Source organism: Dendrobates tinctorius, unplaced genomic scaffold (assembly GCF_039654945.1).
Source record: "Dendrobates tinctorius isolate UK_male_01 unplaced genomic scaffold, ASM3965494v1 ptg000111l, whole genome shotgun sequence".
NCBI lineage: Eukaryota > Metazoa > Chordata > Amphibia > Anura > Dendrobatidae > Dendrobates > Dendrobates tinctorius.
Window position 1 is genome coordinate 36,185,688 of NW_027361779.1, and position 12,674 is coordinate 36,198,361.

General features: G+C 45.2%; 1 protein-coding gene across 2 annotated transcripts in view; it reads left to right on the forward strand.

Annotated features, from left to right (window-relative positions):
- The window catches only part of SNAP91 (synaptosome associated protein 91), a 201,109-nt gene that overhangs the window by 41,287 nt on the left and 147,148 nt on the right, over positions 1-12,674 (forward strand). The window lies entirely within an intron of this gene.

Sequence of the window (12,674 nt, forward strand, 5' to 3'; positions counted from 1 at the left end):
GCAAATGTTTTGTAAAACCTGAAGTGCCGGATCCGGTTTTCTGCCGGATCCGTCTTGTTCTTGACAGACAAAACCGGATCCGTCTCATCCGTTTTTCTATCCGTTTTTCTATCCGTTTTTCGACGGATTACGCCGGATCCTGTTTTTAAAATTGACCCTTGTGGCCTTCCGAACGGGATTGGCTACTGGAAAACTAGATATAGCATGTTCCTACAGCCCTTCTTTGACAGGTTGTAGAGAAGAAAGTGCAGGTTGGAGAGAAGAGCAAGTTACTGGCGAAGATGGATGTTGTCATTGGAAATATTACCACTAGAAGTTCTGTGACGGTTTCAGGGACAATTTTCCACTATACTTTGTCACCTCAAGGCAGAGTACACTGGGATGACAGAGTGTGAAAGATTTGTGCCCTAAACTTGTGTACCTTCTGGACCAACAGTATATACCTTTGCCAACCAAAGTTGGCTATCTTGTCATGGTCTTACTATTTTTACCTTTAGGCCACAGGTGTGTACCTGGTTGTGTTTTATGCAAAGTATTTCACCTTTTAACAAAAGTTGTGTACATTGGTAGGAAATCACCAACAATAAACACAACTTTTTAGGTGAAATACTTTGCTTCAAACACAACCAGGAACACAACTGTGGCAAAAAGCTAAAATTTACCCACAGTTATATACCTGGTTTTGAATACCTTTTTACCTTTGAAATACCCTGTATTTAACCTTTTTTTAAAACATAGTTCGCCGCAGAAAGAAATGACAGACAACCATTGTGAAACGATAATTTAACTTTTATTTAAATTTTTTTTTTTTTTTTTTTGTAAAATGTTTTTAAAGTGCAAAAAACTTTTTTAATAAAGGTTTTAAACCCAATGGGCATTTTTATTACAAAAAACACACATTACAAATCTGTGTACTGTGGGGTGGAAATACTGCTGGAGGGGCTGCGGGACACTTCGACACTGGGTGTGTGGAGAGAGGACTGGGATCGTGGTGGGGAAGGAACAGTTAGAGGTGAAGGTGTGGAAAAAGCTACAGAATGGGTGGACATGTGGGAGGCAGAAGAGGTGGTGGGCGGTGGAGTGGAGGGTTGGGCAGGGACTGTAGGAGCAGATGATGTTGATGGAAAGTTGTATGGGGAAGGAGTTTGGTACGGGGAAGGAGTTTGGTACGGGGAAGGAGTTTGGTACGGGGCAGGTTGCTGGAAGTGGGGAGATGTCTGGTACTGGGGAGGTTGCTGGTACTGGTGAGGTTGCTGGTATGTAATAGGAGGGGGAGGATGGAAAGTGGCTGGAGGGGGTGCAGATGTAATAGGAGGGGGAGGATGGAAAGTGGCTGGAGGGGGTGCAGGTGGAGGAACTACAGTGGTGGGAGGTGGAGGTTGGGAGGTAACCTGCTGTAGAGCACCGTGGCACGAATGCATTACATGCATCTGCTGGGTAGGAGATAGTGTTGCCATGCGCTCCACAACAGACCTGAAAAAGGTGTGGTTTGGCGAAGATCTTGCTTCTGAATGCATGGTTTGCAGAAGTGTCTTCACCTCCAGAATGCTGGAGTTGATCTGCTGAAAGCCTGCGGAGATTTGCTCTGACAAGACTGAGACAGTTCTGGAAAGATGCATTCAGATGCAAGAACTCTTGTGCATAACTCTTTTCCTGACCCCTCTGCCGCTGCCGCCCAGTACCCGCAGGTGTACTAGAGGTGGCAGGGGCAGAAGGGTGGGGTAAAGGGAAAGCGATCTCCTCACCAGCAGCTTCATGTAATGTAGGCGGCCACGATGCTCCTGTGCTGGTGGATGGGACAGATGGGTCGAATGTGTGGGAAGGCTGGGAAGGTGCAGATGTACCGGGGCGGTCGAAGTGTCCCTCGGTGCCGGTCTCCTCAGGGATCGCCTCAGAAGGGTCCAATCGTGCAGGCTCCCGAATGCTGCTCACCGTGCTGTGTAATAAAGAGAAAAAAAAACAATTAAAATACTGACATGGTATGGCCCTGGCTGAAAAAAAAAAGTTACATCTAACATTTTTTTCACATGTGGTGTGTAATATTTACCTTCTGGTGAGCATTGTTTCCCGGAGGAACGACAGGGCTTGTGCGTACTTGTACTTGCTCCTGCGTCCTCCAGATCCACTCGGGGCCCGCATCTCTTTATTGAACTCCTTCTTGAAACGATCCCTCACAGACCGCCACCGATTCACAATTCTGTTCCCTGAAACGAGAAAGGAGTGGTTAGTATACAACATCAGTGTTTCACAAACTCCAGTCCTCATGGTCCCCAGGGGTCATGTTTTCAGGATTTCCATAGTAAATAGAAATCCTGAACACATGATCCGTGGGGACCACGAGGACTGGAGTTCGGGAAACACTGGTTTACATCAAGCAACCGGTACTGTATATACTTACGCTCTTTAATCTGGGCCCGAGCTTCGAGGTCCTCCCAGCGGCCCACAAGGAGAGAACAGATTTCCTCCCAGAGTCGTCGGGTAACGATCAGGTCAGCGTGGCGGCGGTCAGCCATATTCCAGAGCGGCTCCCTTTCTCTGACGAGATCGATGAGGCGGTCCACATCAATCCCTCCATCCTCACCGTCAGAGTCGGGAGCACGCTGTGAAGGCTGTTAAAGAAAAAGACAAAAATAACATAATTAGCCTCCACAAAAGAAATGAAATAAAAAGTGCAAAAAAACAAAGCAAAAATATTTATACTTACACGCTGGTGACCGCCGCGTTGCTGTCGCCGACGACCCTGGGAGGCACTGCGAGGACCTCTTGGCCGAGCACCAGATTGGGAAGACTAGAGAAGAAAACAAAAAATGTTATGTCTTTGGATGTAGGCATTTGTTTGCTGTGTGTGGTCTGCAGAACATTGTTTTCTATGTGTTGTGTGTAGTGTGATGTTGTGTTTCTGCGTTTGATGCAAAAAACTTACCAATTGTGAGCCCACTCCAGGTGTCTGTCCACCCCTTCCTTCTTCTTCTGGGAGCTCCTCTTCATCTTGTGATTCCTGTTTTGAAATAAAAGTCAATGAATAGACATATATTACAGAGATGATGGTTTTTGGAAATAAAAACTTACCGTCAAACGGTGACGATGCGAGGGAGGGCTCCCAGAAGATGTGCTGTCCTGTTGATGGCCAGACTCCATGGCTGTGGGTATTGCTGCTGCTGTTGCTGCTGCCAGTGATGCCATTTCTGCTGCTGCTGCTGCTGCATCTCTTTGGCGGCTGTTGAATAAAGAGAAACAAAGGGCCAATGAATATCTTGATATTCCATGGCCCTAGTTTGGAGGAATGGGGGATTTGATAATTACCGTCTCTCATCTGCTGCTGGACTCCCCTCCTCAGCATGTTCCATTTGCTGCTCCATTTGGGGTGGTGCTGATGGTGCTGCTGCTGCAGATGTCTGCTGCCTTCTCCTGCTCCTGGTTCTTGGCTTGGGTGGCATGTTGGGTGTGGCTGAGGGTCCCATTGTCTTGCTTTTATATATCTCCTGTGGGCAGAGCTACTGAGCATGCTCAGACCAAAAAACCGGATCCGGCGCATTGCGGCGCTCATAGGCTTTCATTGTGTGAAAAAGCCGGACGCGCCGGATCCGGCGTGTCCGGCTTTTTCGCCGGAGACAAAAAACGTTACAGTAGACGTTTTTTCCAGACGCCGGATCGCGACACATTGCCGGATCCGGCGAAAACCACATGAAACGCATGGCCATCCGGCGCGATCCGGCGCAAATGCAAGTCAATGGGGGGGGGAACCGGATCCGGCATTGCATTTCGCCGGATCCGGTTTCTGTCAAAAGCGCCGGATCGCGCCTGACGGCGAAAACCTGATGTGTGAAAGAGGCCTAACTCGCCTGACCTGTTTAATATTGGATCTCAACATTATACGGGGTGGGCCATTTTTATGGCTACGCCTAAATAAAATGGGAATGGTTGGTGATATCAACTTCCTGTTTGTGGCACATTAGTATATAGGAGGGGGGAGACTTTTCAAGATGGATGGTGACCATGGCGGCCACTGTGAAGTCGGCTATTTTGGATCCAACTTTATTTTTTCCAATGGAAAGAGGTTCGTGTGACACATCAAACTTATTGAGAATTTAACAAGAAAAACAATGATGTGCTTGGATTTAACCTAACTTTATTATTTCATGAGTTATTTACAAGTTTATAGTCAGTCAAAGAAAAAAGAAACATCCGGCACTGTCCCTGAGAAAGAAATACCCGCAAGGTCACTTATAACCGCTATCAGTGTGACACCTGTAACCCTTACTGAACGGGTGCTCTATCCATGTGAAGAAAAAACATGAACTATCGTGGTAGAAAAAGACAGCAGGATGGCACTCACCGTTCTCTTGAAATGATTCACTTTATTTCATGTTAATAAAGCACAGGCAATGGCACGGGAGAAATGCAAAAAGACGGACGACAGCCGTTTCGTGCACAATGCACTTCAACAGGTCATGGGACCTGTTGAAGTGCATTGTGCACGAAACGGCTGTCGTCCGTCTTTTTGCATTTCTCCCGTGCCATTGCCTGTGCTTTATTAACATGAAATAAAGTGAATCATTTCAAGAGAACGGTGAGTGCCATCCTGCTGTCTTTTTCTACTACGATTTACAAGTTCATGATCACTTATAAAATGTGTTCAGAGTGCTGCCCATTGTGTTGTATTGTCAATGCAACCCTCTTCTCCCACTCTTGACACACTGATAGCAACACCGCAGAAGAAATGCTAGTCTAAGGGGGTCAGATTCCTTATAGGAATGCTCGGATCTGACACCCATAATGTGATGGTGCACCATCTTGCTGGAAAAACTCAGGGAACGTGCCATCTTCAGTGCATAAAGAGGGCAACACATCATCATGTTGCAATTTCAGATATCCAGTGGCATTGAGGTTTCCATTGATGAAGAATTGCCCCACTATCTTTGTACCCCATATACCACACCATACCATCAATTATGGGTGTCAGGTCCGAGCATTCCTATATGAACAGTTTCCTGGAAAGTGGATTGGTCCTCGTGGGACAGTTGAATGGCCACCAAGGCCTCCCGATCTGACCCCCCTAGACTTTTGTCTCTGGGGTCATCTGAAGGCAATTGTCTGTGCTGTGAAGATACAAGATTTGAAGCATCTGAAACAACGGATACTGGAAGCCTGTGCTAGCATTTCTTCTGCGGTATTGCTATCAGTGTGTCAAGAGTGGGAGAAGAGGGTTGCATTGACAATCCAACAATGGGCAGCACTTTGAACACATTTTATAAGTGGTCATCAACTTGTAAATAACTCATGAAAGAATAAAGTTAGGTTAAAACCAAGCACACCATTGTTTTTCTTGTGAAATTCTCAATAAGTTTGATGTGTTACATGACCCTCTTCCTATTGGGAAAAAATAAAGTTGAATCCAAAATGGCTGACTTCAAAATGGCCACCATGGTCTCCACCCATCTTGAAAAGTTCCACCCTCCCATATACTAATATGCCACAATAAATATCCATATAAATGGCCCACCCTGTAGTTGTAAGTCACTACTGTATGCTCTGATGTGAATAAATCCAAAGCTCTACCGGCAGTAAGGGGCGTCAGTACAGAAATACGTAAATCTATCTTGATGAGCTAAGAAATGCTAGACACTCTTATGGTCCCCATACACGGAATAGTATCTTCTGCTCCTATTGATGAGTTCTGCCTACAGTAAATGGAATTAAGAACACAAACGCCAAACCATTGTTCAGCGAACTCATATCTAAAGTGTATACTTTATGGTATGTGCACATGCTGCGGATCCGCAGCGGATTTGACCCTGCGGATCCGCAGCAGTTCCGCAGACAGTGTACAGTACAATGTTGGCCTATGGGATTTCAAATCCGCAGTGCACATGCTGCGGATTTTTCCGCGCGGTTATGCTGCGGTTATAATTCTTTCTGTGGATTCTGCAGCAGTTTGACACCTGTTCCATTGTCCAGGTGTCAATCCGCAGGGGAAAACCGCTGGCAAATCCGCAGGAAAACCGCAGGTCACTTTACCTGCGGTTTTACCTGCTAATCCGTAGGTGAATCCGCAGCGTGTGCACGCAGCCTTAGGGCTCATACTCACTTGCAAGAGACTTTCATGAAAACCTGGCGCTGCCGCAGACACTCTGACATGTATTTCTATGTAGCCGCACGCTCGGGTCACTTTTACCACGGCCAGGTGCCTGCTACAGGGTAGTCAATAGGTAAAAAAAAAATTATATACCTTTTCCATAATGTGGGTCTTTTTTTTTTTTTTTTTTCTCCCCCCCCTCTCTACGTATACTGTTGACATGCCTTAAATGTCCAGGATCAGAATACCCCTTTCAATATTGTGTGCCAAATTTAGCAGCAGAGCAGACACATCAGCACGATGTAATAAAGCAGCTGTTACTTAGGTGTTGCTTGCTTCCCTGCCTGTATCCGGCTTAATGGAAACATGTGCCTGTGAATGCATTGATTGTAAATTAAACATTAGTCGTCATTCACAAAATCCTTACTAGTAAAATATTTGCACTTCAGCAGTGGACACATTGCCTCCAAGATCCCTTTTTTTTTTTTTTTTTTTTTTTTTTTTTTTATTCACTTCAATTGTTTAAGTGCCTGAATAATTACAGAAACCTTTCAGTATAAACTGGAAATGTGGGAGACAATTAGGATTTACTTTTTTATGCCTAGCTCTTTTATTTATTAATTTCTTAATAAAGCATCTGTAACCTCTTTGGAAGCCTTTTCTCAAATGGCAGACAGAATGATCTGGAACTCTATAACCTGCATCTCTCTGAAATGTATGTAGTATCCTGTCCAGTCTCTCATACACTTACTTTACTCCTCACATCCAGTCATTCGTTCACTCATGTCACCTAAACGTCAAAAACCTCTCTAGATTTCCACCTTTTCTTACCTTTTGACTCTGCAAAAACTTACTCTTGCTGTTCATTCTCATGTGAACTACTGCAACTCTTTTTTTTTTTTTTTTTTACTAAGCAGTCTCCTCTTACTAAACTCTCCTCTCTCCAATTTGTCCTGAATGCAGCAGCCAGGATCATATTCCTCACCAACCATTAGACTGATGCCTCCACCCTGTGCCAGCAATTCCACTGGTTGTCCATCTGCTACAGAGTCCAATATAAATTTATCACTGTCGCCCACAATGCTCTCCACAGTTCTGCGCAACCCTACATCTCTCCCTCATCTCTATCGCTCACCCTACCTGTGTACTCCTTTCCTCTAATGATCTAAGACTAGCATCCTCAAAAATCCAAACCTCCCACTTCTGTCTCCAAGACTTCTCACGTGCTGCTCCACTTCTCTGGAATGCAATACCCAGGACAACTTGATTACCTAACTTCCAATACCCACAGCTTTAAGCGTGCGCTAAAAACTTATTTCTTTAGACTGGCCTATTGCCTCACCCTCACTTATGTAGAAATTCCAGTTTTCCAATTCAAAAATGTTCTTCCAAAGCTGTTCCCTCATAGTCTGTTTACACCACCTCAGTGCTCTTAATTTTTCTTTGTATCTGTACTTATTCAGATATGGTTCATGCAGCGTTATATGAATATAATAATATAGATTGCTGAACTATACAATACAAGCACTTTTTTGCCATTTACTTTTCGTATCTCCCCTATTTATTTTACTCATTTATATAGCGCCATTAATTCCACAGCACTTTAGACATTATCGGCACTGTCCCCAATGGGGCTCACAATCTAAATTCCCTGTCTTTGGAATGTGGAAGGAAACCGGAGTACCCGGAGGGAACCCATGCAAACACAGGGAAAACATACAAACTCCTTGCAGATGTTGTGCTTGGTGGGATTTGAACCCTGGACCCCAGCGCTGCAGCGCTAACCACTGAGCCACCGTGCCGCATAGATTGTAGCTATCAAGCAATGTCTTGTCTGTATAAGTCCCCTCTAAAATGTAAAGTGCTGTGGAATATGTTGATGTTATAGAAATAAAAACTTAATATCATAAAAACTGTTAGGCTACGTTCATACGTAGCGGAACTCTCACGGAAATTACCATGAGAATTCCGAATTCCATTCCGCAGGAAAATCGCATTTTAATTCCCGCGATTTTCCCGTGGAAAATTTTGCAAGCGTTATTAGCTTGCAGAATTGCTAGCGTTTTCCAAAGCGATCTGTAGCATCGCTTGGAGAACTGACAGGTTGGTCACACTTGTCAAACATAGTGTTTGACGAGTGTGACCAACTTTTTACTGAGGCTGCTATGCGGCATCAATAGTAAAGGATAGGATGTAAAAAATAATAATAATAATAATAAAAAAAAAAAATTGTTGTTGCGTTCTGGCGTCCCGCGCAGCCTTCCCGCCTCTCTCCACGCTCTCCACGCTCCCGGTCCCAGTAATCCTTTGCTAGAATTACCGCGATGACGTCCGTTCTCGCGGAATCACGACGTCTCGCGGTCATTCGCGATGATGTCGCGCGAATTTACCGCGAGACTTCGATCCCACGAGAACGGACGTCATCGCTCGCAAAGGATTACTGGGAGCGTGGAGAGAGGCGGGAAGGCTGCGCGGGACGTCGGAAGGTGAGAATAATTTTTTTATTTTAAATTCTATTTTTTACAGGGATATGGTACCCAAAGCCCGGAGGACAGTCTCCTCTCCTCCGCACCGTGGGTACCATCTGCAAATGTTCTGCTTACTTTTCGCATGGTGTGCACTGCCACAAGCGGAAAGTAAGCAGAACAATGCATTCCTATGGGTGCGGGATCGCCGCGATTCCGCTAAATTAATGAGCATGCTGCGTTTTTTACCGCGAAGTGATTCTGCCGCGGTAAAAACCACAGCATTAGCACAGCATTGCGGAATCCCGTAGGAATGCATGGGATGCTTTTTCATGGCAAAATCGCGTGGTTAAAACCGCTGCAAAAATGCAAAAAAAGCCACTTGTGAACATAGCCTTAGACTTATAGCTGATATCTAGAGATTTTGGAACCCCAAGAACATGGCTTTCAGCATCCTGTCTTGATTGGAGTAGAAGTACGTGTGCTTGCCCTTTGCCCCCCCCCCCCCCCCCCTTTTTTTTTTTTTTTTTTTTTTTTTTCTCTCAATGCCGGAGAAGGCAAAGTTCCCCGGCAGTCTCGCAGACATTATGAAGTTAGTAGTAAGCTGATCAGGAAAACCTGCGCTCCATTCATGTCGTAGATCTGCAGAGCCCCATTCTTTTAGTTCCAGAGCCCCATTCTAAGGATGGGGAGGGTGGGGGGGGGGGGTCTCATTCTCAGACCTCCAGCAAATCGCATCCTGTGGATGGAGGATAGCGTATAGCATTGGATGCGAGATGCTAATGACCCTCGGCTCCAGCTCTGCTGCGAGCGGGAGCCAAGTGTCAGTGCTCTGTGCTTCGATCGTCTCAAATTAGAGAATCTCAGCACTGTAATTTCTCCATCTCCTCCATGGACTGACTCGGCAAAAGTCGGACTGCACTGGAATGACATCTGAGTGCAGTCCGATGTTTCATACACACGCATAGACTTGTATGGGTGTGTGTAAGCCGAGTCTCTCTGCCCATAACAGCATGCTGCGATTGTATTCTCATGCCGAATGAGCATGTAATGATGAGCTGTTGCTTCCTCTCTTTAACCCTTTGAGGTTCTGCTGCATTTAATGCGAGGTGTTGCTGATTCACTAGCAGCCTGCTTTTGGCTGTGTGCACACGCTGCGGATTTTGCTGCGGTTCCGGCCGCTGCGGACCCGCAGCAGTTTCTGCTGCGGTGTACAGTACCATGATTCCCTATGGGAATCAAAAACCGCAGTGCAGACGGTGCGGAATTTTCCGCGCGGATTATCTGCGGTTTTCAATCCGCAGAAAGAATTGACATGTCAATTCTTTCTGCGGATTCTCCTGCGGTTTGCAATCTCCTCCATTGAGGAGATGAAAAACCGCAGGGCAAAACCGCAGAGCAATCCGCAGGTAAAACCGCAGGTATTTTGACCTGCGGTTTCACCTGTGGATTTTACAAAATCCGCGCGGATGAATCCGCACCTAATCCGCAGCGTGTGCACACAGCCTTAGGCAGGCTTCTGTTCCCACATCAGGGAATTGCTTGCTCTGTGGAAATGGATTCTGTATTATCTAGTAATTGGAGGCTGAGTAATGGATTCCCAGTCTACCTGAGGAGGCGCTGCATTGAGTCCTTAGCAGTGCACTTCATAGGGGATGTACAAGGATTAAACCCTAATATAACCATGCTAACCTTGTTAAAGCTGCTCTGGCTTCCTGTTCTTACACATTTTCTTACATTAAATGAAGACATTCCCATGGCTGGCATTAAGGCTTCACTAGAACAATAGGGTGCCCTGTTGTGTTTTCATAGTGTTGAAGTGCTGTAAGATTGGGTGTATTGGGGGGATATGTAGATAAAGCCTTTTCTGTAACATGCACTCTGATTTGTGGTTTCCCTCCAGCAGCCTGTACAATGAGGATATATGTGACAGTCTGTATGGAGACTACTTTGCGCTGGTGGCCTCTGCCGTCTCTTCACCCTCTATTAGCATTCTGCTAATGACCCAGGAGATATGATATAAATGGTAGTCTGTCTTGTTAATTGGCAGGCAGTACAGGAACACTTGATAGTGTGGTGTGCCGACCAGCCTGATAAAAGTGGAGAGCACATCGAACCCTCTTTTCTTTTATATTGTACCACATCCAAGAGTTTAAGGAAAAAAAAATCCTGAGTATTTTCATGGAAAATTGAGTGTTTTCAGTCTCCTGGTAGTACTGTATTTACCACACAGTACACCTGATACTTGATTCATCCACAAATGCCCCATATCCATTTCTAGATTCTTTACAGCCATGCCTGTACATTAGGGAAACGTGTATGTGTATTCAGATTGTTGTGTATCACAGACACTCGCACTCTGCAGGTTGTGCACCCTGCTTTAATTGGGTTTATTGCATTCTGCCTTCACGGGATAGCTACTGAATATGCTCAAAAGGCTCATCAGCGACTGTCTGATCACTGGGATCCTAATGTAATAATAATAATAATAATAATAATAAATTTTTTATTTTTATAGCGCCGACATATTCCGCAGCACTTTACATTTCAGAGGGGATTTGTACAGACAATAGACATTACAGCATAACAATAATCACATACAGTAGATTATAACAAATACCAAGAGGAGTGAGGGCCCTGCTCGCAAGCTTACAGTCTATGAGGAAAGAGGTAGACACGAAAGGTGGGTGGTAACAGTTGCCCTGATTGTATGGACCAGCCATAATGTTAAGTGTGTAACAGTACAGACACAGAGGGCTAATGGATGCATAAAGCATGTGGGAACATGATGCTGGGAACCTGGTTATGGTAAAACTTTTGGCTCTGCCACACAGGGATAGGTTAGGTTAATGTGTTGAGGCGATAGGCCAGTCTGAATAAATGCGTTTTCAGGACACGCTTAAAATTGTGGGGATTGGGGACTAATCGTATTGACCTGGGAAGTGCATTCCAAAGAATTGGCGCGGCACGTGTAAAGTCTTGGAGACGGGAGTGGGAGGTTCTAACTATTGAGGATACTAACCTCAGGTCATCAGCAGAACGGAGGGCGCGGGTAGGGTGGTATACTGAAACAAGGGAGGAGATGTAGGGTGGTGCTGAGCCATGGAGGGCTTTGTGGGTGAGGGTAATAAGTTTATACTGAATTCTGGAGTGGATGGGTAGCCAGTGTAATGACTGGCACAAATGTAACCATTAAATGATTCTTACCAAGACCCATTCTAAGGTTACGCTAAAGTCGCTGGGGATCCAGCTGCGACTCCCACTTATCCTGAGAACTGTGTCTCTGAATTGCTCTGTGTGACTGGAGCGGTGGTCGATTATGCGTATTCATTCTTTCTTGAGTACCAAAAATGCTGGTTTCGGCTACCTCCAGCGGTCCCATTGAATGTGGTGGAGATCGACATTGTCCTAGCAGTTGGACTCCTAGTGACTGGAAACCTCCAAACTTGTAACTAACCCCTCTAAATTCACATGTGTTAATAAGCTGCGATAGAGTGCACGTACCTGTAAGTTAGGGCTCGCTCATACTAGCATGGAACACGGCCGAGTGCTCTCCATGTCTTATCGGGTAGCACTTGAGCCAAAAGCGGTAACCCCGTGATGGTCCTGGCAGCTCCACCTATTGAGACAGATCATTTCCTGTATTGGTATGCCAGCAATGTTGTGGCGGGGCTGGCTAACTTTTATTTTACTGTCTACATCCGCCCCCTAATGTCATCATGACTGACGCATTGAGAGAGGATTGAGGATGAGCGATGATGTGCTTTGTTTTTTTCACATGGCATTGACGAAGTGACGCACCAGCCACAAATGGAGGGACCCACGAATTATACCTGGAGATTTGGAGACAATTGTAAAGGGTTTATTAGCCCGCTGTTAATGCTTGGATTCCTTTCCTGTTTAGTATAGAGGATGGGTATTACTATGGCCATTGTGTAGGTAATTCATATTCCAGCCATCTGTTATTCATATTCATATAGATCATGCCTTTACAGCTCTTTTATGGTTCTTTTCAGTTTTGTATAATTTTCCGAAGAAACATTGAAAATCCTGTAGCAAATGTTTTTGTAGAATACTGGTGTGAATGCGGCTTTACATCATTATTTGCAAACCAAAACCTAGGGTGTAACAAT